This window comes from Sus scrofa, chromosome 4 (genome assembly GCF_054392235.1).
Source record: "Sus scrofa isolate SSC_HxYL_T2T_F1_AM1 chromosome 4, Sscrofa_HxYL_maternal_Yorkshire_Landrace_v2.0, whole genome shotgun sequence".
NCBI lineage: Eukaryota > Metazoa > Chordata > Mammalia > Artiodactyla > Suidae > Sus > Sus scrofa.
Genome location: NC_139386.1, coordinates 83,761,412 through 83,787,211, shown reverse-complemented (window position 1 = coordinate 83,787,211; position 25,800 = coordinate 83,761,412). Strand labels below are relative to the sequence as shown.

The following is a 25,800-nucleotide window of genomic DNA, read 5'->3' as shown; positions in this document are numbered from 1 at the left end:
TCTAGAGGGGAGTGTTGAGTTTTAAGCTATATAAGTAGCCTTTGGCTGAGCCCGGTACTTGCAGTTTGTAGGAAGAGCTGTGTGCCCTGTGCTGGTGAGCTCAGGGGGTGCCACGGTGGTGGGTGTCAGCGCCTTGCAGTTGGGACGAGATTCCACGCCTGGTCTCAGTACAAGCGGAGCAAGTTCTCCCGGTAAGGAGAGTGGTCCCTGCAGACCGGTCCTCATGGCCGCCTCCAGCCACAGGGACGCCTCAGCAGCTACTGGAATGAACCGGTGATGCAGCGGATGGGGTTCTCTTTGGCAGCTGGCACTTCATTTTGAGGGTACAACTGTCCCTGGTGGGTGGGAGATTATGCACCAGGACTCCTCATTCTTGCTGATGTTGTGAGTGGGGAGGGGGTTTGGTGTCTGTGCTCAGGGCACCTGTCTCTCCAGGACCTGATGGGGCTCCAGGGATGCTGCTCTGGGTGGTGGTGGGGGGGCTTCCCCAAGACCCTGGGGGGCAGAGTGCGGGCTGGTCCTCAGCTCTGCCACCCCCACCCCCATTCACTCTCCCAGTCAGGCCTTTCTTCTCACAAACTCATTTTCTTGCTCTTTAGTTTAAAGCACGATTTGTTTTCTTAAGAATTCCTCCTATATTCGCGGAGCTTTTTGGATAAACGCATCAGCTGGTGGTTGCTGTGTAAAAAAACAAACGAAAGTAATTAAAGACACACACATTTGTGTTCTTTCTTTATAAAGACCAAGTTTTCCAGGCCCCACTCTTTAGACACCCTGATTTTGCTGTGAGGCAGAATGTCACACCACGGCTCTGCAGGGGCTTCCGGTGAGTTGGGTCTGGGCTGGGCGCCGGGCACCAGTGCCTCTGTCAGTTCAGATAAACTGCGCAGCCCTGGTCCCAGATCCCCGTCTTCAAAGCTCGGTGTAGGGTTACATTTTACAAGTAGAAAGTCAGATTCAAAGACTCGCAGAAGATAATCTAGTCTTAACTTGGAGACACTTAAAGACGTGCTTTTGATATTTATATGCTTTATTTTCACAGGCACTTTCTGTGGGTCAGAGATTTAAAGCTGTGAGCTTTCCTGCACACTGCAGAGTGGCCTGGTTTCTAGCTGGGGTCGCAAGCTCATCCTCCTGTCCCAAGCAGCCTTGCTGAGCCTGCTGGGGGGTGGGGGGAGGGGAGGCTGGCAGTGTGGGGGGAGAGCCGGCTCAGCCTCAGCCTCAGCCGGCCCCAGGATCCATCCCCTCGTGGGAGCCTCTGCAGGGCCTGCCAGGGGACTCCTCGCCTAAGCAGAGGCGCCCGCACCGGCTGCTGGTCACCCAGATCATTTTCTCCATCAGGAGGCGGTGGCCCGGCCATGGGGCCAGGGTGTCCTGTGCTTAGAGGTCCAGGCAGACCCTCATCCATTTGGTCTGGTTGTCTCTAGCCGGGTTTCCGGCCCGCGTCCTGCAGTGGAACCCTCGGCAGTCTTACACGTGTTGGTCAGTCCTCCTTCCGGACCTGCTGGCTGCTTCCCGGGACACTTCCCCCTCACTGCTGCCCTGGGCGAGGACAAGGGAAGGGGACCCAGGGGGCCAAGCGGGGGTGGCGGCAAGGGCGGGAGGCACCCTGGCCGACTCCACCCCCGCAGGCGTCCTCCTCGTGGGCACCGGCCTGCGGTCCTCAGGGACGCAGCTCCCCTCTCCCCAGTCCCAGCTCCGCTCATTAGGGAAATAAGGTGTCTTCTTCTGTGTTCCACGTCCTGCTCTTCCCTGTGGCGGATGGCGGATGGCGCTGCGGCTGGCTGAGAGGGGAGGACAAGTTAGGGGAGCAAGTAAGAGTCAAGGAATGCGTAGTCTGCTCTCCACCTGTTGTTATTCTGGTCCCAATCAACCTGCTCGCCAGGCTGGAGCCAGCGGCCATCTGGAAACACTGCTCTGTTTATAAACTTGGCACGAAGCAGCACTCCCGGGCCTGACCTCCCACACGAATCTGGAAACAATTAGAGCCAGAAGACAGGCCGTCAGGGAAGCTCGGGAGGATGGGGGAGGAGCCTGCGGGGGAGGGCGCCCTGGAGGCCTGTCCGGGTGGGAGTCCCCGGGGGTGGGGGACAGCCCTGGAGGGAGGTTGTGTTGGGGGGGAGTGCCTGGGTGGAGGGGGGAGAGAAGTGGGGGTAGGGGAAGGACCTGGGTGGGGGGATGCCCGGTGGGGGAAGGGGCCCAGGGAGGGGTGGGGTGCAGGGAGAAGTGAAGGTGGGGGGGAGAAGGAGAGAAGTGGGGAGCAGGGGTAGGGACCCGGGCAGTGGGTCTTTGCAGCCCCCCAAGCCCCCGGCCTCAGCGGCCCCCACTGTGTGCTCAGAACCAGCCCATCGTGGACACAGAGAACGCAGGCTGTTCTGGCCTCTGTAAGAAAAACCTTGTACAGTCTCAGGTCATTTTTTTTACTTTCGGAAACATTCTTGAAAGGCACTTTTTAACCACAGGGAGCTTAAGCAATGTGCCGTTTTGCTGCAGAAAAGCTGAGAGGTACCTGAAGTGCGGGGACATTTCTTTAAAAGGGGCAGTGCTGGCAGGCCCAGTGCAGTTGCAGTCTGTGTGGACCAGCGTCAGGCTTGGTGCCTCAGGGAGATGAATGAGTCGCTTCCTCTTCATGCAGGAAACACTTTTCTCTCTTCCCCGCGGTTTTGAAATGTGATTCCCAGCGCAGTGGATGCTCTTTTTGTGCTCAGCTGGTCTGACTCCTGCAGTATCCATCTGTGGGAGAGGCTGGCAAACCCAAAATTGGCACAATTAAAAAGCTCCAGGTCAGCCAGACGGCCGGAGGAGGGTCCTGCTCCTGGCCGAGCAGCCCGGCACCAGAGAGGCCTCGTCCTGGCCGTGGGTCTTGCTTGCTCCTGGGCTCGGGGAGCAGCGGCCGAGTGCGCGCGCCGAGGTCTCTGAAAACCAACTGCTGGAGCGGGTCGGCCACATCCTGGCGCCCTTTCCTCTCGGCAACGTCTTCCCGGCCCAGCATCGTCCTCGCCGCTCCATGTGCTTGCTCTCACACGCCGCTGCTTTCCGTGTGCTGCTCGCTGCTCAGGACTTTCGAGGCCCCGTGGGGTGAAAAGACCCTGAGCAGAGCGGCCTGCAGCCGGGGTGGGGTGGGCTGGGGTGGGCTGGCCTGGGCTGGGGTGCACTGGGGTGGGCTGGCCTGGGCTGGGCTGGGCTCACACAGGTCAGGGGGACCCCTGGAGAGAGCCAGTGCCAGACCCTGAGTCTCGCTGCCAGCGGATTCATCTGAACTGTAAGAGAAAACGCCATGTTTACTTAACCCCTGTAAGCCGATCTCCTTGGTCTGAGAACTGACCGGGCAGCTAAGGACCCACATTCCTTCCACAGTTAATAAAACTTCATATTCTTCTCCGTGCTCATAAATTTAATTACACTCAGACCTACTTAATCTACATTTGTTTTTTTAGATTAAAAAACCCCAGCACCCCGATATGCAGCATAATCTTCATCTTTAGGTTAAAAGATGGAAATTGGAAATTTTGCTAGTTTTGCCCTAAGTCATCTTGTCTCTTTACAATTTTTTGGCCTGGAGACGATAGAGGTGCACATGGACTTAGCTACACTTCTTCCCAAGATACTAACTTTATTAAAGCAAAACAAAGCACCCCTCCCCCCCACTTAAAAAGGGAGCCAATCCACAGCCAGATCTGAGTTCACACAGGACCCTTTGTAGATTCTTTGAAATGTTGGCAGGGACTTGGGGTGGCACTTACTCCCTGAGACCGAGGGAGATGGGCGCTGCCTCCTTCTGCTTCCTTGGCCCCTCTCAGGGTGGCTTTTGAAAATTAGTGACAGGTCTGCAAATCGTGTTGCTCTTTGTGACAGAAACAAATGTAGCTTCTCAGCTCAGGCACCCACTTTGGAGATGAGAGCCTGGAACCCCACATGGCAGTCTCCCCTTGTTGGTGGAACCTTGCCCAAACAGCATCTGTTCAAATGGTGCTTTCAACCACCTTCCCACTTTAATTAGGAGCACCAAGAGTCCTCTTGGTTAGCACATTAATTTTCATTTCTGCCTCTTGGGAGCCTCATAATTCCCTCTGCACAGACATTCCTGCGCCTGCCCCCCACCCCCACCCCCATCTTCCTGTACCACTTGGCTCCAGCCTGGCCTGATTTCTGAGAGAGAATCTTTGTTCCCACCAAAATGAAAAATAAAGAACCAAACAAAATGAAGCCTGGATGTATTCCAGAATATCATCTTTTCTATGTGACTGTTGCTTGAAATTTTAAAATATATTCTTATAACAACACTTTTCTCGAATGTTTGGTTCAAGGAAGACTTTAAGAAAGAGTGTTTCTGCAGCTTTCTCATCCTGATCAGCCTGTTTTCAAGTATTTTCGGAATAGAACAGCAAGGACATTGGTTTTACTTCTGCATTTGAAGAATGGACCTGCACAGGGAACCAACTCTGAAGCAGCCTTTCTTTCCAAGATGCTCAGGTGAGTCAGGGATGAAAATTCTAAAACCTGCATCCACGCTTCCATGTAAAACTTGGACCACATCCTGCCATGTCATGGTTTTCTGGAGGTGTGGGAGGGAGAACATTCAGTCCAATTCCCTGTGTGTCCTGTGTGGTCACTAGTGGCTGTTTAGCCTTGAGATCATTTAAGGTGGGTGATTTTAAAGCAAACCTTCCATAAATTGTGTGTGTGTTCCTTGGCTGGGTTGTGAAGCAGTGACCAGGTCTCTGTCCTGATGGACTGACTGGGCGTGGCCGGGTCATCAGCTGAGCCGGCCATGCCGTCCACTGAGCTCTGCCTGTGATGCTGATGGATGCACCCAGAGGGTTAGTGCGATGATGGCTGGGGTCGGGCTGGGCCATTCAGACGAGACACAGGCGCAGGTGGCCAGTGAGGCAGTGAGGAGATGCTGATCCGGTTCCTAGTGCCTCTTGTTGCCCGCTCCTCCAAATGGTGCACGACCCGTCTGCGTGTCGGCACCGAGATCTGTCGAGCATGTGGCCTGACCACCTGAAGGCTTTCTTTGGTTCTTGGCTCAACAGATGAAAGAACAAACGGTCAGGTAAGAGAAATGGGATATTTTACAGCAAAAACACCAGGGAAAGCCTGAGACTGATCTGTGGGGACTTTGCTTTCTCCCCACCCCAGACCACCCCACGGAGGGGCTTAAACCCACTCGTCCGTGCCGATTCCATTGCAGACTTAGGACTGTGCCTCGGCCTGGGAAGGCAGCGGACTTCTGCCGCAGCGCCACGTTTCCTGTTGTGTCTGCCAGCTTCACAGCAGAGAAGACCCTGGCTGTAGATTCTGCAGGAACAGGGCAATCCTGAATGAGAAGACAAGACTCGCTCTTGACAGTCATGTCCAAGTTCTATTTAGCAAGATAATCAGCTGAAAGCTAAGCTTTGTGTGGAGCCGGGGGTGGGGGTTCCCCTGAGCTCTGACTTCCTCAGCATGTCAAGAATAGATGGTTATGAGCTGAGGGTCCTGCCTGGGTATAGGAACATTCACGGTGACGCAGCTGCCAGGAAACAAAGGATTTCCCCGGATGTGAGGCACCTGGAGGCCCCCGTCAGCACTGAGGCTTTGGGGCAGGAGGGACCCTAGGGCTCCCGTGGGGTGGCTGTGGGATCTTCTGTGTTGCCCACCCCTCACCTTGGACGTGGGCTGCTCTTAGTCCTTCTGCTGACTGCTGATTGTCACGGCAGTAGGTACAGAACAGCCTTCTTTCAAGTGGGGTTTCCTTCTGTTATCACTGGTGATGAAAATTGGACTGATTTCCGTATCGCAGTGCAGAATCTGATAGTGTTTTTATGTGGACATAACTGCTCTGTAAAATCTCATGCATTTTCTCTGCTGGAATTGCCAGATGAGAGGGTACGGAAACTTGTGGCCAACAGAGAGCTTCCCAGAACGTTGCTATTGGAGCTCAGCAAGCAGAGGGCAGTAACGTGGGCATCTGCTTTCCTTCTGTGGACGGAGCAGACCCACTTGTGCCTGTTTTTTATTTCGGCGCTGCTCTCTGCCCGTGGGATGGCTCAGGAAGTTCAGGCCCAAAGCCACACGGCACTCGGATCTAATACCGCGTCTGAGAGCAGGTGCCCCTGGACCCCCTGTGCTCCTGGACGTGGGGACAGACCCCTGCTCACTCGTGGGGGTCAGCTCAGAGGGGTGTCAGAACGTACTCCGAGGGCACTGTTCTGGAACTTGCTTTCTTGGCAAGCGCCTGTCCTGCGTGTGCCCTTCTGCCTGACTTCTGGCCCAGCGAGGCATGTCCTGGATGAGGGAAGGGTTGGAGGCTGCCATCCCGCCGTGGCCGTGGACAAGGAGAGCATAGGGGGCTGACCCAGGGCTGCGTGTGTTTCCAGCTCCTCACCTGATGGCCTTGTCTTGTCTCACCCCCAGGCACTGCCAGGCAGGGGCTACGGTTCCTCCCAGCTGTCGGGCAAAGAAGGGGCTCCAGGACCCCCCCAGTCCCATCCCGCCCTGACAGTCCCAGCTCCCAGGAGGCCGTTTCTCCTTCCATGGAGTGAGGCATGTCGGCTGGACCCCCAGCAGGATGCTGATGTGGTCACACTTGACTCAACAAAACATCCTGGTACCATAAACGTTGGGCTGGTGGCTGGTAACTGGCTGTTACACCTCGGTTCTTCTGTGAACTTCTGTGTGAACGTGGCCTGTTGGTCACGGGCAGCAAAGGGCTTGGGAGGCAGAGGGTAGAGGCAGGAAGGGCCCTGTGAGGCCCGTCTCCCACGGAGGGCGTGACCCGCCCTCGTCCTTCCACTACCCCCCATAGCCTGTTTGCAGTTAGCTCAGATCCTGCAGAATTTTCCTCCTGTGTTTCAGCCACAGGCCATGAGGCAAAGGCCACGAGCTGCCCATCTGACCGCGGGTGTGAGGGCGGCCCTGGCTGCCATTTGCAGAGTGGAAAGGAGGCCTGGCCGGCCCTTAGGTTGCCTGCAGTTCCCCCGGCCCTGCCAGTCACCCACCTGCCTGCTGCGTGTCCGCCCTGCATCCTGTGGCTGTGACAGCATCAGGAGGGAGCAGCCCAAGGAAGACCCCTGGCGCCCCCAGGGTGCGGGTCCCCTCTGCCCGCCCTGCCAGTTCAGGATGAACCCTGAACTGGAGACTCGGGGCCGACCAGTGCCCCCAACCGTGGCAGCTCAGTGTCCCCGGCTCTCACCATCCCTCTGGGCTGAAGTCAGGGGCCCAGGTTGTGGGCAGGCCGGTCTCTGCCTTCATGGAGCTCGTGTCCTGCTGGGTGCACCCCATCAGGTCACAGGGACAGTGTGCGGAGGCAGCGCCCGGGGGGCACAGCTGGGAAGCAGCACGTCATTGCCCACGTGCCACCCCAGGGCCCTGAGATCTCTGTGCGTGAAGGGAAGGTCTGAGGGGCCTCTTCGCCCTGCCCACCCCCACCCCAAGGCTTCCCCGTGGGCGCCACTTGGCCCCTGTGTGTGTGGGGCTCACAGCTAGCACCTTACCCGTCATTCATGATTCTGGGGTCACTGCATGAGCTGCAGTGGCTGCAGCCACATGTGCCTGGGCGCCAAAGTGTGGAAGTGAGTGTGTATCTGGGAGCTGCCAGATGGGATGGCCCCGAGAATATGTGGCCGGGCTGCTCCACCTCCTGCCCATCCTGCAGAATCTCCTGCCATGCCACGTGGAGAGGTGGCTGCCTGCCCAAGGTGACTTTTGCTCTGCTGGGTCCATGTTCCTTCTAATGGCTCTGAGCAGATGCTCTTAACTCCCTCTGGGTGACAGAATCTAATCATCACCTAAGAAAAATAGTTCCTAGCTTTCCTGTGGCTCAAAATTTTGAAAGGTATCAATTTCAAAATTTTAACTGGTTTCTGTGAAAAGACAAGTGGTTGAGGATGTGGACTTTGGATTCTGCTGCATTTGTAGCAAAAGAGTCCTATTATTTTAGAGTCATGATGGATACAGAGCATCCTTCTCCGCCCTGACCTGGGCGTTCAGATGAGGTTGGTCCTCGTGGCTTCTCAAACCACCAGGTGTCTCCCAGCTTCATTCTCACCTCACAGGTGAGGGAACAGATGCAGTGAGGGGAAGTCAGTGTCCCAAAGCCACAGAGCAGAGCAGGTGGAGGTCAGCTGGTCCTGAGAGGCTTGGGGAGAGTCTGGAGATGCCTCCTGTGTGATGCCAGCTGAAATCTGTCTTTAGGATCTGTCTGGTGGGTTCAGGGTGTAGATGCTGCCAGGAGGCTTGTGTTTACCTGGCGTGAATGTCAGTCCCACTCCCGCGTTAAAGACAGGGTCATTTCTCCGCAGCTGTCCTAAAGGCACCCTGCTAAATAGGTGTAGACACACAGGGCTGTCTGTCTGCCGAGAGGATGTAAAGGTCAAAATAACCTTCCTGCCAGCTATTGGGCTGGTCAGCACGGTACCCCCTGTGTTTCAGGATGGCTCAGAGCCACTGCCTCTCTCCTGCTCACCCCTACCGAGCGCACCCTCTCCTCCTGGGGTGGGGGGCTTCCCCTGGGACCCCCTCGTGCCCTGGCAGCATCGTGGCAGGGCCTCCCTGTCCCGGTGAGAACCACAAGGTGAGCCTGGGTTGGGGTGGGCGTTGGGCTCTCCAGTTGCTGTGCGGCCTCAGCTCTGCTGACTATGTGCTTTCCCATCCGTCTGGGCGAGTCTGCACTGACCTGAGTTACCATGGGGCAGCTCTGGGTGGCCAGAGGCCAGGGCTTAGGAGGGACCCTCCTGTCCCCAAACCTGAGGTACCCTCCCATCCCCAAACCCAGAGACACACAGCAGAACCGTCCTGTCCTCTCATGGCTCTGCAATCTGAGGGAGGCCGGTGGCTGCCAATTGAAGGGCACATGGCCCTCCACGCTGCCCTTCGTGCTGGATGCTCCCTGCCCTGATTTCTGCTCAGAGGTGAAGGAGTGGCTTGGTAGTGTTTGTCTGTAGAAATCAGCTCCTTTCCATCATGAGACTTGGCCTCAGGAGAGCAAGTTCCCTTCACTTCTAAACAGGCCGAGAGCCGGTCTCTCGTGTGCGGAGCAGGTGGGGGGCTATGGTGAAGGACCGGCTCTGGAGGGGGTCAGGGGCTGCCCTCCCGTGATGCTGTTCACACGGTCTCCTGGCGGCTCATCTGGCCCGTGTCAGCACCGAGGGCTGGATGCGGCCCTAACGCTGGGAACATGAAAAAGGTCTTGGCCAGATTAGCTTCTCAAATCCCTCTTTCTGTGATCGAGGAGAGTTTGCTTTAACAAGCACTCTTTCCTCACGGCTCTGCTTCTCATCTGGCCCAGCCGCCACGAAGTCAGGATGCTGTCGTGATACGGGCAGTGGTTACCAAGATGGAAGTGATTACACATCACGGTGCCAGCCCGGGGCCGGGGAGCATGAGGGCTGTCTGTGCCCACTGCCGCGGCCTCCGCCCCAGTGCCCGTCTTCCCAGCTGGCCTTTGTCCCAAGCAGCCTGGGAGAGCCATTCTGCCTTGGTTGGGCGTGGCCTCAAAAGTTTGGACGAGGATCTCGGGACCAGCTGTTATCTGCTGTCTCTGGGGTCCCTTGGGAATGCTAGGAGGCCAGCCTTTTCTGGGACAGCTTTCAAGTGGGGGAACCTCAGCAGATGCTCCCAGGGAAGGCAGCTGCAGGAAATCTGGCAGGGACGGCTGCTTGCTCTGCTGAGTGCAGGAATGAGCCTGACCGTGGCCTCGGATGAGCTGGAAGGGAAGGAACTCAGGAAGGGCGGGAGGGACCCGCTGTGTTACCACCAACCTCGGTGGAAACGCCACAGAGGAGGAGAACCGGGGCCACCAAAACTTCAGAAATCAAATGTTTTAGGAGAAATTTTAGCTCGACGAATTTAACCTTTTGAATAGTATTCTTTAAAAGCAAACAGCAGAGGTTTTCACCACGAAGTGACAAACACTGTGAGACTTGCTGGTCTCACTTTGTGAACCTGACCTGCCCCCAGAGATGTGATCTGGGCGACCGAAACCAAAACTAGGGACCAGGCTGCTGTTCCCCAGGCCCCGGGCCTCTCCCCGTGGTGAAGCCAGAGTGGCTGGGTTATGAGGTCGCAGGGGCATGGTGGAGGGGACCGCCAGGAGGCACCCTGTCACATCCACTGCACATCTGACTTGGGCACTGGTGCTGCCAAAGCTGGAGCTGGAGACAGTGAAGTCCGGGGTAGAAGCAGCCCTGACAACCGGGAGGTGAATCTCGGAGCTCACAGGTGGCCAGCAAGGCAGGCTGAGGGGCAGGACATGGATGCAGGCTGGCCTTTCTGATAGAAGGATCGAGTCCGAGCGGAGCCAGGAGTCCCAGCCAGGGTCGTGGGGCACGTGCTTCCCGGCCTCTCTTCCCCTCCCGCGCTTTTGTAGCTTTGGGGACTCGGGTCTCCATTCCAAACTCACAGCCTCGGCCTCATGGCCCGCCCTTGGCCCAGCCCTGGCGCTGACCCCCTCCCAGTCCCCTGCTCCCACGGGGCTCAGCAGCAGGTGGGGGTGGGGTGGGGGGCTGGACCTTGGCCCTGGAGCCTCAACCGGGTCTTGCGGCCTCTGCTCTCGGCTGCCACTCCACCAGCCCTTGGCTGCGCCAAGAGCAAGAGCAGCTGATGGCGGGGCTGGCTCCTGTGGGAGGAGATGCTGCCGTTGGGCAGGGAGTCAGGGGACAGCACTGCCAGGCTTCTCTTAGAAGCGGATCTAACAGCCAAGGAGACCCCAACCCAAATCACAGGTAGAGGGAACAGAGGTGGTGGTGGGAGGGGGCTGGGCTGGGCAGAACGGAAGGGGGTCAAAGGTGCAAATGTCCAGTTATAAATACTAAATCCTGGGGTGTAGCATACCGCATGGGGATGACAGGCTCTGCTCCTGAAACACGTCCTTAGAAGGTGCCAAGAGAGGAGATCCCAGACGGTAGCTGCATGATGGCGGATGGAGCTGTACCTACTGTGGGGTCGCTCGCTGTGTAGATAAGTGTGGACTCAGTGTGCTGTACCCCAGACACCAATGTCATGTTCTATGTCAATCATACCTCAGGAGAAATTAAAAAATACAGTAAGCTGTGTTCAAAGACCACACTTTTCTTTTTAAAGTATTTTTTACATTTTTAAAGTATTATTGATGTACAGTGTTCTGTCAATTTCTGCTGTACAACAGAATAACCCAGTCACACGTATATATACGTTCCTTTTCTTATATTATCTTCCATCATGGTCTCTCCCAAGAGACTGGATATAGTTCCCTGCAAAGACCACAGTTTTCAATAGCATGCTAATTTTAAGCTTGAAAAACAAAACAAAAGCAAAGTAACACCAGTAACAGGCACAGCTCACACGGAGCGTTTGCTTCCTGTGTGGCAGGCGCTGTTCTAACTACGTTCAACGTTGGGCAGTTTATTTCTCCCGACAATGTGAGGTGTGGCGTTGTCCCCCGTCCCACAGAGTAAACCGAGGGGCAGAGAGGGTTCCAGACCACACTGTGCAGAACCAAAGCAGTCCTCAGCCGAGCACCTGGCATGCTCGTGGGACGGTCTGGCCATAGAGAGGCCCCAGAACCTTCTGAGTCGTAGAATCAGTCATTTCTCCAGCAAACCCGGACCCTGGCCTGGACCCTGGAGACGGTCTTTAACACCGAGGTCTGGGGGTGACTGGGGTGCTTCTGTGTCCAACCCCTCGGCCCCCCATAGGCGTCCCCTGAGTGACCAGCAGCATCCGCACGTTCAGGATCCCCTCTTTCAGCCCCCAGCCCCCAACCCCCAGCCCCCTGCTTGTTCCCACCAGCTGCTGTTGAGTCCTAAGCTGAGCAGCTCCAGGCTACAGCAGCTCCAGAACAGCCAACCGAGACCCCACGGAAAGCAGTTCCCCCTGGAAGGTGCGCGTGACTTCTTTTGCTTTTGGTCCCACAGACTTCCTTCATTTTTAAAGTTTCCCCTCCAGTACCTGCACTGAAGTGTTTGAACTTCTAGTGGATAATCTGATGTAAGGTGAGTTTCATCTCAAAATATTTGGCTAGAGATCGATGAGTAACTGGATCCTTGAATAAAATTTGAGATCTTTTCGTTGCTACTTAAAAGAATCGATACGGTTCCGAGTCTGAGCAGTTGACATGAACTGTTCTGGATCTTTGCTCACGGATTTCTGCCAACAGGGTTTGGGCATGATTAAGCTGCGGCAACAATGTTACCTTTTTAAGGTCAGCAGTAGATAAGGGCCCCTGGAAGGACTGGAAGGAAGGGGGACGCCCCACAGACCGGTTCCCGGTGTTCTGGGGATTTTATCGGTGCACGCACAGAGGCTCATGGAGTCACGGCATCCTCAGGGACGGTGGTGTCCGGTTAAAGGAGCGAGTGGCGAGGTCTCTGGCTCAGGAAACGCGTGTCCGCCCAGCGGAGCCCTTCATGGGCTACAGTCTCTTAGGTTGGAAAAAATGCTCCAGGCGTTCTCTCCCTCTCCCTCTTTCCCCCATTTAAATGCACTAAGTTGGCCTCTGAAAACGGAAGAGCGCGGCCTGTAAGTCTGCGGGGAGGCCAGGTCCCAACTCTCCACGCGTCAATACCTCCGACCAGCTCCGGGCACTGTTGTCACACTGGCACGCCCCTTCTGAACGGCCTCCTGAAAGGCCTTCTCCCGGCCGCCTGCGCAGACGGCCGGTATGGGTCAGGTCTGGTCCTCTTTCCTCGTGGGCTCTGAGCCGTGAGGAGGCCAGGGCGCTGGGAGGCGGGCGTGTGGTGCCCTCTGCAGCCGCCTTGCCAGCCTGGGCTCCTCTCCAGCCCAGGACCTGGGTCGGGCCGCCCTCCTCCTCCCACGCTGAGTCCAGCAAACTCCTATGCTGGTTTGAGTTGGGTCTCTGTCTCCGTGGAGCACAGGGACAGGGTATCGAGCACACAGTGGGGCAGTCCAAATGGACGTCTCAGGTTTGCAAACTTGGGCCATTTCCTTGACTCTGAGACTCAGTTTCCTCCTCTTTAAAGAGGGCAAAATCTCAGAGCTGGTCTCACAGGTTTCCTGTTGGGTTAACTGCGCTGATGCTGGTGAGTCACCTGGTGTGGTATCTGGCCTGTGAGTGCTCGGGGACACTGCTGTGAAGGTGGCGGTGACTGTGGTGCTCTGATCATGCTCAGGGCAGCTTCTAGGGCCTCTGAAGGCCCAGGATTTCATGGTCTCAGAAGTCAAGTGTTCAAGAGGCAGGCACTTCTGTAACTTTCTGTCCCCAAGTCCCCTCCGTGTCTCAGCCAACGTCCACAGCGTGTAGGTCTGGAAGTTCACCCACATCTTGGGTTGAGAGTCAGATGTTTAAGATTTTAATCTTTACAGTTTCTACAATGATTTTTTATGGAAACTCCAGAGGAAGAGTTTTTAGTTTTTCATGAGGACCACCTTCCTAAGACAGTGTTAATGTGTCGTAAATGAGGGCCGGTGCAGCCTCTGCAATGAGGGTTGTAAGTGCACCGCTGTGCAGACCAGCGGGCCGTGAAGCCAGGCTTTCTCGCTCACAGCACCAGATCACAGAAAGGCAGTCCTTCCTGCTGTGGGGGCCTGATGGATGGTCCCCCCCACCCCTGGGTGAGGGCTCGGGTAGCAGTGCAGGCTGGTGTCCCTTCCATTTCCAAACACCCAGCATCAGACACTATTGCCTTGAAGCAGAGGAAGCCCCGAAGCTGTGGGCCAGTTGCTGTCAAACGTGCCTTTGAGGGGAGGAACTGTTTGTCCCTGCGGATTCGGACCTGAAAGAAAACTTCAGAAGCCACAGAGCTAAAGAGGAGCAGCAGCCTTTCCCAAGCTGCTGAACGGCCTCTTTGTCTTAAGTCAGTTGCCTTGATAAAGCTAAGCAGGAATTCAGACTTCTCAAGATTTCGTGTTTTATCTTTGGGGTGATTGGGAAACTTCTGGAGTGTGCGCTCTTTGAAGGCTCCCCAAAGCCTCTCCTCGCTTATCTCCCTGGGAAATGTCAGCTGGATTTCTCCGGGCTCTGGGATCCTTCACTGTCTGCTGGGCACCGGGGAGTGTCCAGTACTGCAGGCTCTGTGGCTCTGTTTTAATCCCGCAAGGCCAGGGGCCCAGCTCCGAGGGGCCGTGGAGGCCTCTGCGTGGCTCTGTGCTGACGCTGGATCTGGACCTGGAATAATGCTGGCAGTTGCCCTGTGACCTCCTCATTCCTCGGCCCCAGGGGTCCCTCCTGCAGGGCCGGCCACTCCCCTTGGCCAAGGCGTTAGGAACTAGTCCTGTGGGTAGAAGCAAAGGGAGACGTAAAGTAAACACACACAAGGGAGTTGAAACGCCGGCAAAGTGTAAAGGCTCTTCTCAGACATGAAGGAGGTAAAGGCACCATTTCTCCGCCATGACACAGGCTCTGGGGTCCCTTCCCCTCCAGGACCCATCACGCGTCCTCTCCCCTGGGGACGGCACGCAGGGTCCCCAGGTCGCTGCAGCCAAGCGCAGCTCTGGGTACGGGAATGGCACTCACCTTCCTCCTGTGGTCACCTCATGCTAAATTAACTCACTTCATTAGATTCTGTTTTCTGCTTAAAAAAAAAAAAAAAAAAAAAACTCTTGGGACAGGAATTACATTGGCTAATGCTCTGAATCCATTTAAACTTCATAAAGAAAATCTAGAACTAAAGCGAGAATAAATTATAGAATTTGAAAGTTCTTAGGATAGGACTGTAGAGCGAATGGGGTGTTTCCTAGGAGTAGCAGCCCTGGTTTCTGAGATGGGAACCAACTTGGGACAGAGTGAAGGACAGCAGTTCTGCATGAGTCAGTCCAGTGCTCCTTGCACAAGAAACTCGGTGACTAAGCCTTGACTTTAGCGAGCCCTGAAAGCATGAGTTGGGGACCCCTAAACTGGAGGTTCCAGGTGGAGAGGGGAGGGCTGGCTGCTGAGAGATCTAGACTGGGTTCCTCCCTGGCTTTCTTTGCTTTTTTTCTCCCCAGACCAGATCACTTTTGCACACTTAGTTGATTCGTGGTTACCAATGTTTGAAAAACATGTTTTCATTTTACAGAATGCTTCTACATATATAATCCACCCAATCCTTATGAGAATTCTATAACATAGGTAGCTTTTATCTTATTCTACAGATTAAAAGCCAGATTCAGAGAAAAAGCGCAGGCCAAGAGCCCAGGACCTGGACCAAGGTGTATTCCAGCACTTCGATCTCTGGGCCGCATGGGTGACTCTGTCTCCAAAACCTGTTTCCTCATCTGTAGGGAAGGAATTACGATTGCACTGTCGTCCTGGGCGACCTGCAGGCAGCACACGGGAGATGCACGTGGCCCTGGTCATGCAGTCGCTTGCTGCCCTTGTTGACACCATGTCACGGTCCTTCCGGAAGGGTGGCTCCACATGGAAGGCTGTGCTGCTTCGTGGAGCCCAACCCGGGCACGCCCCCCCCACCCCCATCGCCTCTGGGACCTCCTCTGAGAAAGGGCAAGACCATGATGTGCCACCCGGAGTCTTCTGCTGCCACAGGCAGGGCTTGGAGCACAGAAGGGGGTTTAGGACTCAGGGTCCCCCCATGGGCTCGCCCACTGTCCCTCCACCCACCTGGGCACCCCCAACCCCGGCCTGACCTCCCCTCATCAGGGGACTCCTGGCAGCGTCCCTGTCCTTGGCCTGAGGGCCCTGCATGGGCAGGGGCAGGGACCACCTCCTGGACTTTCCGTGGAAATGATCCTACTTCCGTCTGGACGGTGACAAGGACACCTTTGGGCTTAACGATCCTACTTCCTTTGGGTCCTGCTTTCAAATGGGCTGGATTCCAGCTGACATCAGGGAGGAAGCTGGGGAAACAGAGAGCACGTGTGGACACAGTGTCACCTGTCTGTCCCCAGGGGCCCTGCCGTTCCAAGCTGGCAATCCTAGAAGTAAAGCACCCCCCCCCAATCCCAAGGAGACAAAGAGAAGGAAGCAGTTTCTGGAGTCCTTGTGTGGACACTTGAGGCTCCTCCCGTTGCTCTGGTCCCCTGGCCAGGCCTCCTCCCAGCAGGATGGAGGCCCCTGGGCGGGGCCTTTGTACACGTGGCTTGCTTCCTTCCACGCAAGGGGTGAGCACAGTGGTCCCAGACCCATGGCATAGAAGCCCCGAGGGGTTGTGACCTTCCCAATGCCCCAGGGGAAGGGAGGCTGCGGCCGGCCTTGCTCCCCCCACACGGCTCCAGCCCTGCCACCGAGGGTGGACGCCCGTGGTCATTATCCAGAAGAGATCAGAATCCCTCAAACACAAGCCGTGTCCCTGCGTTCAAAGTGGTTTGAAAACGGTACAGATTTTGAAGATTAAATTTTCATGAACTTTAAAATTCTCGCTGCTGCCTATGTGGCGTCTGCCACAGCTGGGAGTTGAGAGAAGATTGGACCTTGGATGTTTGAGGGTCACTTGTGCCCCAGGCCGCTGCCCTGGAGGTGGAGGGAAAAAGGCTTCCAGGCCTCCCATCTGTCCCTGATGTCTGTCTGTCCAGCCCCTCAAGCCTCCGTGCTCGGGATGGGCAGCTCTGTGTGTCCAGCTCTCACGCTGCCTAGGCCTTGTCCTGGAAGGAGGGCGCTCAGTGGCCGTGACCCAGGTGAGGCCAATGGGGGAGGTGCAGGGGACATGTCCAGGCCCAGTGACAACGTGCAGGGGTTGGGGAGAGTTTGGCCAGGATGGAACGTGGGGTCAGCGGGTGGTCAGTGGTGGGGGCACCTGGGGGGTGTGTGGAGGCCCTGGGACTGCGGGCATATTTCAGGTCACGTGTCCCCTCCTGACAACGGAGTCCCCGTCCTGAGGTGAGTGAGGGGTCTTGTCCCTGAGGGGGGCCATGGGAAACATGAATCCACAGAGGTGCCTGGGCCATGGCCTCTGGGGACACTGGGCCCACCTCTCCGGGGACTGAGGGAGAAGGTGTGGGACCAGGCTCCACTAACCTCGCACAAACCCTGCCAGTTCTGTTGACAGCGGGCATTGCATCTCACTCGAGTGCGTCTGCTCAAGTGTGTGTGTGTGTGTGTGTGTGTGTGTGTGTGTGTGTGTGTGCATGTGCAGGGCCGTGTGGACTAGGCCAGGCCACACGGACAAGGGGAAAGTGGCTAAGCCGTGGGGATTCCTTAGTCCACCACCGGGGGAAGGGCTCACCTGGGCACCTGCATCCCTCTGCTTGGCGGGATGGAGGATCCAGAGCTTGTGCTCTCTGGGCGCTGACAGGCCTGGGGCGGCCGCGAGCTCGCCTTGCTGGCAGGCCGTTGTTCCTCCCGTCAGCGTCGGCAGGTCCAGCGCACGTGTGGTTCTGGAAGCCTGATCTTCCTGTGGAAACAGCCGGACATGCGGTGCTCATTTACACAAAGAATCCGCACAAAGGCCCGGAAGAGCTGGCTTTAGTTTTGCACTTGAATTGCTTTTCTTCTGTTGCAGCCTGTGTGCCTGCATGCAGCCTGTGTGCAATCTGTGTGCATCCTGTGTGCTGGAGCAGCGGCTGGTGATTAGAAGGTGATTTCATGTTCACGGTGCCCTCTGCCCAGTGTGGCGGTGGTGGAGACGGTTCACAGGAGGAGGCGGTGGCTCTCAGGATGTGGGTCAGGAGGGCCCCTCGGGCTGTGGTCCCAGGAAGCAGCATTGCTGACCCCCTCTAAGTTCATTTCCCTCTCTTTTCAATCTTCTCTAGTCCCGGCTATTTTCTGGGGTCAACAGCAGATCCAAGATCATCTCAGCAACTCTCTGCCTGAAAACAAGCTCTGGGAGGGCACCGCCCAGGTCACCTCCGGCTTCTGGAGCAACGGTGCTGGAAGGGCTCAACCCCCGGACCCAGGCTTCGGGATGCATTAAAACGTGAAGTCACCTGCGCCCTGAGTAGGCGCTGTCGGAGGAGAGCGCCTTGGCCATGGCCCCCAGCGGACACCCCGCCAGGCTCTTCCAGCTCCGCTCATGAGGGTGAGCACTGGCAGGGAACCAGGATGGCTCTGGGCTGAAATTGAGGGGCCTTGATGTGAAATCCCAGGGATGGGTCCGGGAGGGGAGAGTCACTTTCCTGTGGCCCGAGTCTGTCTTGTGACAGTGGCTCAGCTGAGTGTGCAGGACCTGCTCCTTCCCTCCCGGTGCCTGGAGTGGGTGGGGGCGCGGGGTGTCACCTGCTTCTTGCGTCCTCACCCTGCACAGGACCTGGAGCATGTGTCTATCTCTTTAGGGAAAGTTCAAAGCCAAACAGAGTTGTTTCCTCTGCTGCCCGCGTGCACTCTCTGGGGACCTAATCACAGCGCCCCTGCCCCAAGCATCTACCATCACTCCGCAAACACTCTTTCCGGCTCCAGCTTTCTACCTGCTCCACAGTCTGAATCTTGGCAATTTGGGGTTTGCAACGAAGGTGAGGAGATGGGAGGCCTGTGTGCAGGCATGTGCGTGCATGTGTGTGTGTGCACACTGCGTGTGCGTGCATGCACGTGTGTGTGCCTGCCCACATACCACCTTCCACACAGCTCTGGAAACCAGGTTAGAAAAGGTTTTCTTTGAATGTCTGGAGGGTGGGGACAGGAGGATGAAAGACCAGGTTCCACACCAGCTGTGGCGGGAGTGGCCCTTGGGTCAGGCTCGTGGGACCAGGCCTCCCTGAGCAGGGGACACTCGTGCCCAAGGGGAGAGCAGGGCCCTTCACTCCCGCCATCAGCTCTCCAGGTGCGGCCACCACCTGCTGGCTTCTGAAAGGTCAGACGCAGGTGGGGACGTGCCAATGTCCAGTGAGCAGCTGGAGGCAGATTCCCAGGGGCTCCTCTGCTCCCGCCTGGTTACCTGACTCTGTGGGTGTGATATGTTCTCCAGATTCTGCAGACTCCCTGGCCGAGTGCAGGAAGACACCCTTCCCGAGGCAGCCACGGGGTTTCTGAACCTTGGGGACAGGCGAGCACAAGTTCAGTCCCCTGAGACTTGGTCCCCAGCCTCCCCAGGGCAGGAAAGCACCTTCCTGCTGGGGGTGGGAGCTGCCGTCCATGCCCTCCTGAGCTGCGTACTCTCGGCTCTCTGGGGACACCACATGGTGGTGCAGGGTGGCCTCATGCAGTGACCAGGGTGGAGCTGGCCTGCGGGTTCCATCTCCCGAGGGCTCTGCCAGGGCCCATCACAGCCCTTTCCAGGCCCCGAGTCCTTCTAGACCAGAGGCGGGGGTGTCACACATGTGTGGCTATTTGCCTCCAAGTCACTCAACACTGAGTCAAACCAACACTAAGGGTTCTGGACACACGGGCTGCACTTCAACTAGCGGGTGCCATGCAGGACAGCACAGGGCCCAGCCCCCAGATGCTCAGAGAGGCCAGCGGCCCCTGCCACGTGGGTCAGAGCCTACGCCCAAGGTCGCCGTGACATGGGCTGCCCGGCTAGGGCCCCCACGGGGCTGGACCCCCCTCCTTTGTGCAAAGGATAGACTGTACCTCTGAACCTCTTTTATCTTCTCCACCGAGCACCTGCAAGATAACCCGAGCCGAGCAGATGTTTGCAAAGTGGGGAAAGTGAAGACAAGGAAATTTTGTGCAGGGGGTGGAGCTGCAGAGGAAGAGGAGGTGGGCCCCAGACTCCCCCGACTTGCGAGACCAGTGTGGACAAAAGGCTGGGTGGGGTGTGGCTGATAAAAGTTTGAGGGCAGAGGCAGGTCCTGCCTCACCTGGGGGCACCTCAGGACAGACGTCCCCTGGAACCCCCCGGACTCATCTTCCTACGAGAAGTACTTAGGGAACTTTCCCCCAGTCATAATTAGTGAAGGCCCTTCCCAGTCTACGCTGGGGACACATGGAGCTTGTGGTACATCTCAGGAGGGAGGAGGCGCAGGGAGAAAACAGAAATGCCTTAAATCCAGGGTTCAGTGACCATCAGCCAACTGGGCCCGATGCTGTGGTCTAACTGCCTTGAGTTCTTAACAGGCATACTTTTGAGATATAAGTGATTTGGGAGCAGGGGATCCAAATCCTTCATCTGAAGAGAGTCTTGTAATTTCCTTCAAATGGATACAACTAGCTGTACGTGAAGGTATTTTAGTTCCTGGGAGAGTCTGGGTCCTGGTTTTGGTTTACACAACATGAAAAAGAAGTCTAGTGTTTAAATACCATGTCTCTGAAATCAACAGGAAACTTTAACAGGAAACTTAACTTTCCCTGAGACGTATTCACAGGGAGTACATCGGTGGGGGTGTGTGGAAATATATATATATTTATGTATCTTTAGATATATTTATTGTCTCTCTGTTTCTCTCCTGTGATCGTTCATCCATTATTGCACGAGGAACATAAATGAACTGTTTGACGGACCCCAGACCCTGAAGGAACTGCACTGGATGCTGAGTAAGCCCAGGAGTTCAGGCAGCATCCCCCCTGCTGTAGGTCTCTGTGTCAGAAGCTTACCTGGAAAAGAGCGATTCTCAGAATTTGGTAAATCTGAAGAATTGCAAAGGCACACAGCCCAGCTGCAGCCCCACTCAATCAGAAACCCAGACTGGGACCTGTCTTTTTGTTCCGGTTTCCAGAAGATTCTGGTCACTAGTGGATTTTAGGAACCACTGCTGTCTGTGGTCAGGTGACTGATTTCTGGGATTTGAAAAGACCTCACGCTCCACTGTCTTCCTATCTTCTCCATAAGCATCCCTGCCAGCCAAGTCCCTGAGTGTGGTGACACCCTCGGGGGCGGGGGGGGGGGAAGGTCTGGGGGTCGGGGGAAGGGTCCGTGGGCCGAGCGAGGAGAGATGGAGGCTGAGGGGCCTGTGCCTACGTGGACACCGTGCCTGACCACACTGCAGAGCCAGTGCTGCCCCAGGTCCAGCCGGGTTTTGTGGCCCTGCAGACAACACAGAAGCACCGCCCCCCCCAGCACTGGCCTCACATGTCACAACTTGGTCCCCAGTGAGCCCAGGGACCCCGAAGCTGGAGGGTCACCGTGTGGGATGGTGCCCTTCCCTTCTCGACTGGAACCTTGGGTTCTAGTTGGGTGCACAGGGCTGGACGGGGGGTTTCCTTTAACCGGAGAAGTTCCAAGGATGGACACGTCTCTCTCTCACTCTGGGGGGAGAGGGTGACCACTGAGTGGGCCTGTGTTTTTTGGGGTTTTTTGCTTTTTTTTTTTTTTTTGGTCTTTTTAGGGCCACACCCAGGGGATATGGATATTTCCAGGCTAGGGGTGGAATCGGAGCTGCAGCTGCTGCCCTACACCACGGCCACAGCAACGCAGGATCCTTAACCCACTGAGCGAGGCCAGGGATCAAACCCGCGTCCTCGTGGTTCCTAGTTGGATTCGTTGCTGCTGAGCCACGATGGGAACTTCCAGTGGGCCTGTGTTAAGAGGGCAGGTGGTCAGCACCCCTGGGCTCAAGCTCCCGTGTTGTAGGAGTGGGGTTGGGGTTGATATTTTCCACCGTAAACAGAGGAACACGTATTTATGTTTTGAAGGCAAACTGAAGAAGGAGGCTTCAGGTATATTTGAAAGGAAACCACGATCTGCTCTTAATGCTCAGAGGCGGCTGAACTGTCAGCGTTATCCTACCACCCAGGGCAAGATGACATGGTCACACTCCTCCTCCTGGGCTCCTGAATCCACGGGTGACACACAAGACAGGCAGGTGTCCACCTTGTGCTCCAGGCCACTCCCTCACCCTGGACAGAAGCCACATGCAAGGGGCTGGGGTCCCACCAGTCCCGCCTACGCTGGCTTGAGCCCAGACAAGAGGTGACTGTGTCCCCTGGGTGGACAGTCCAGGGCAGCTGTGCTGTTTTGGGTCCCTGCTCTGGGAAGCCAGGGCCCCCGTGACTGCGTGAGGTCTCCGGGTGGTTTAGGCAGTCAGTTCCAGCAGAGTGGCAGCAGAGCTAGTGGAGGGTCTGGAAGGCTCTGTGGCTACGGGGCTGGGGAAGGAAAGCTGGCTGTCACCCCCAGTCCCTCCCAGAAGCCGGTTGCAGTGAGGTGCACGGTGCTTGGCCCCAGAGGGGCACTGGAGCCTGGACGCCAACCGGCCTGCGTGTCCCTGCCACCTGGCTGCGAGCTCAGGTCCCAGGTTTTGGGAAGATGCCCCCAGGCTCTGTTCAGACCTGCAAGGCCCTGGGCACATGCCAGATGGACCGAGGGCAGGCTCAGCCCAACCTGGAGACTCTTTGCACCACGGACAGGATGCCTGGGCCTCAGGCTTTCATCCTTTTCCATGGTCAGGGCCTAGATTTCTGAGGTCATGTTGGCGACAGCCTCACAGGGCTGCCCGGATGCCTGGTGGGATGGCTGACCCGATGGCGAGCTCCTTCCGGTCATTCCTCAGCCCGCGTTTGGCTGTTGTCCCCTTTCCTGCGCCTCGGGATCAGTGGTCAACTTAATGACTCGGACTCGCCTCGAACTTGGGGCCAGAGAGCCTGGTCCTGAGGGCAGTGCTGTGACCCTGAGGAGCTGTCAAGAGGCCTGAACTGAAGTTTGTGGGTAACCTTGCACGTTACCTTCAAAATGAGGGCTCCAGGGTGAAGGGAGCAGTGAGTCCCTGGCGATCGTGGCTGCCCTGACTGGACTCGCGGTCCTGCGTTATCTAAAGAGCGTCGTGTCTGCTAGGAGGCTCTTGCTGATGGTCAAACAGAAATGCTTAAGCAAAGAGATGCTTAATAATATTAACCAACTGATCAATATTAATTAAGAATATGATAATAAATAAATACTAAGTAATAATTGATGATAAATACAAATTAATTGATATTGGTGATAACTCTCTAAGCTCTGGTTTTTTTTTTTGAAAATATTCTTTTCATAAACTTTTTACTTTAGAAAAATTGAGTTCTAAATTTACAGAAAGATGGAAAACCTGGTCTGATTTTTGGGGTCCCATTCTGTATTTTCCCCCCAGATTCCCTGACCCCCTAAACAGATTTTCTAAAAGTTGCACGTTTTCACTCCTTGTGCTGTGAAATCCTCTGGGTTTTGATAAATGGCTAGGTTCCCACACTCACCAAGGCGGTACGTGCAGAATCCTCTCTCCATTGCGCAGCATCCCGCACACGAGCCACACACTCACCTTCAGCGCTGTCTCCTCCCCAAACCGCCAGCAACTCCTCTGTTCCCAGAATGTGGTCGGAGGGGACCCCAAGGTCTTGGTGTTTCAAGCTGGCTTTTTTCACTTAGAAACTCACATTTCATCCGGGCTGTTGTGCGGGATGATGCACTGAACGGTACATAACACAAACGCCCACCGAGGGTCTGTACCGCGGCTTGTTTATTCTCCATCTGCTGCGGGACATCTTGGCTGCTTCGGCTTTTGACAACTGTGGATCAAGCTCTGTAAGCATTTGTGTGTAGGATTCCGTGGGCACAGTCCCGAATTCAGTAGGAGCACAATGGCTGGACTGTCTGCTAAGACTGTGTTTACTTTTATAGGAAATCACCAACTGCTTTCCGCCACGGCCGCTGCGCTCTCGTCCTCGTTGTCTACGACCTGAGTTCTTTTGAAAGAACTGGCGCCATGTCCTCACCCGAGGTCGATGCTATTCGTTCTTTTGCGTTTTAACCATTTAAATACGTGTGATGGTATTTCGTTCTGGTTTTCATGTTCAGTTTCCTAATGAAAATGATGTTGGACGTCTTTTCAGTACTTATTTACCATTCGCATATCTTCTTTGATAACCTGTTCAGTTGTTTGGTCATTTTAAGCTGGGTTGTCTTTTTTTTTTTTTTTTTTTTTTCCATTTCTTGGACCGCTCCTGCGGCATATGGAGGTTCCCAGGCTAGGGGTTGAATCGAAGCTGTAGCTGCCGGCCTATGCCAGAGCCACAGCAATGTGGGATCCGAGCTGCGTCTGCGACCTACACCACAGCTCACGGCAACGCCGGATCCTTAACCCACTGAGCAAGGGCAAGGATTGAACCCGCAGCCTCATGGTTCCTAGTTGGATTCGTTCACCACTGAGCCACGATGGGAACCCCCTAGGCTGTCTTTTTATCACTGGATTTTAGGGGCTCCTTCTAAATTTTGGACACCAGTCCTTTCTCAGATGTGCCTTTTGCAAGGATTTTTCTCCTTGTCTGTGGCTTGACTTGTTATTCTCTTAACAAAGTGTATTTTGCAGAGAAAAAAATTTAATGTAGAAGTTCCCATTGTGGCTCAGCAGAAACAAATCCAACTAGGAACTATGAGATTGCGGGTTCGACCCCTGGGGCCTTGCTCACTGGGTTGAGGATCCACCATGGCCGTGAGCTGTGGTGTAGGTCGAAGATGCGGTTCAGATCCTGTGTTGCTGTAGTTCCAATTCGACCCCTAGCCTGGGAACCACCATATACCGGGGTTGCGGCCCTAAAAAAAGCAAAAAAAAAAAAAAAAAAGCAAAAAAATTAATGTTAAAAAAGTCCCGATTTATTAAATTTTTCTTTCATGAATCACCTTGCCTCTCTGTTGGCTTTTGTCTCATGGCTGTTGAAGACCTTTTCCCTTTTATTTGAGATTGCAGTGTTCTTTTGATGGACTGAAGCCTGAAGAACTTCCTGTATCATCTCTTGTAATGCAAGTTGGCTGGTGATGAGTTATTTCAGCTTTTGTAGGTCTTAAAAAGTCTTTATTCGGCTTTTATATTTGAAAGGTTGTCCTCGCCTCCCTTGAGTAGAATTCTGTGTTGACAGTTTTTTGTCTCAGTGTTTAAGTATGTTGCTTCACTATCTCTTGCTTGCATTGCTTTTGGCTAGAAATCTGCTCTCTACTTATCTTTGGTCCTCCAGGTGATATATATATATTTTTTTCTTTCTGGCTGCTTAAAAATTTCCTCTTTATTACTGGTTTTCAGCAATTGGATAATAATACACCTTGTTCTAGTTTCTTTGTTTTTATTGCTTGAGTTTTGTTGTACTCGAATCTGTGAGTTTACAGTTTTCATCAGATTTGGAAAATTTTCAGTTAGTACTTCAAATTTTTTTTTCTGTTACTGTCACCTCCTCTTGAAACTTTTAAACAGATGTTGTCCCACAGCTCAGGGATGTTCTTTGTGTTGTCTGTGGTTCTTTTCTCTTTCTGCGGTTCATTTTGAATAGTTTCTATTTCTTGGTTTTCCAGTTCACTGTTATTTTCTTCAACAAAAATCTATTCTGCCATTAATTTTGTCAGGATATATCTTATTTCAGACTTTTTAGATTTCACTTACAGACATTTCATTTGGGTCTTATTTTATATCTTCCATCTCTACTTAAATTTGAGCACATGGAATACAGGTACAGGGGCTATTTTAATGTCTTTGCTGATTTTAACCTCTGTGTCAGTTGTTGGTTTTGCCTCTCATTTTTTTTTTTTTTGTCTTTCATCTTTTTTAGGGCCACACCCATGGCGTATGGAGGTTCCCAGGCTAGGGGTCCAATCAGAGCTACAGCTGCCAGCCTACACCACAGCCACAGCAATATGGGATCCAAGCCACGTCTGGGACCTACACCCCAGCTCACAGCAATGCCGGATCCTTAACCCACTGAGTGAGGCCAGGGATTGAACCCACAACCTCATGGTTCCTAGTCAGATTAGTTTCCACTGTGCCACAACGGGAACTCCTAAAGATGCTTCTTGATTAACTTCTTCTTCTTCTTCTTTTTTTTTTTTTTTGTCTTTTTGCCATTTCTTGGGCCACTCCTGCGGCATACGGAGGTTCCCAGGCTAGGGGTCTAATCGGAGCTATAGCCGCCAGCCTATGCCAGAGCCACAGCAGCGCAGGATCCGAGCTGCGTCTGCGACCCACACCACAGCTCACGGCAACGCCGGATTGTTAACCCACTGAGCAAGGGCAGGGATCGAACCTGCAACCTCATGGTTCCTGGTGGGATTCGTCAACCACTGCGCCATTATTAACTTCTAGATTAACTTCTGTAAGATCATTTTATAGCTACCTTCATCATGGTTT

At 54.8% G+C, this 25,800-nt stretch overlaps 2 long non-coding RNA genes across 4 annotated transcripts; one reads left to right on the top strand and one right to left on the bottom strand.

Moving 5' to 3' along the window:
• The first annotated feature begins 767 nt into the window (after positions 1-767).
• LOC146403899 (uncharacterized) lies at positions 768-22,641 on the top strand. Its single transcript, XR_014843865.1, has 8 exons — positions 768-826; positions 4,308-4,473; positions 15,052-16,530; positions 17,355-17,429; positions 17,605-17,870; positions 18,124-18,300; positions 20,202-20,260; positions 21,359-22,641. It is a non-coding gene; the product is annotated as an uncharacterized LOC146403899 (long non-coding RNA).
• Positions 11,051-23,227, bottom strand: LOC146403898 (uncharacterized). Of its 3 annotated transcripts, none has more exons than XR_014843864.1 (5): positions 23,066-23,227; positions 17,079-17,246; positions 15,544-15,753; positions 14,435-14,489; positions 11,051-14,192 (listed from the first exon to the last, which is right to left on the bottom strand). It is a non-coding gene; the product is annotated as an uncharacterized LOC146403898 (long non-coding RNA). The 3 variants fall into 3 exon arrangements; XR_014843862.1 differs by having other exon boundaries at positions 22,886-23,123; XR_014843863.1 differs by having other exon boundaries at positions 22,951-23,084.
• Between the last annotated feature and the right edge of the window lie 2,573 nt (positions 23,228-25,800).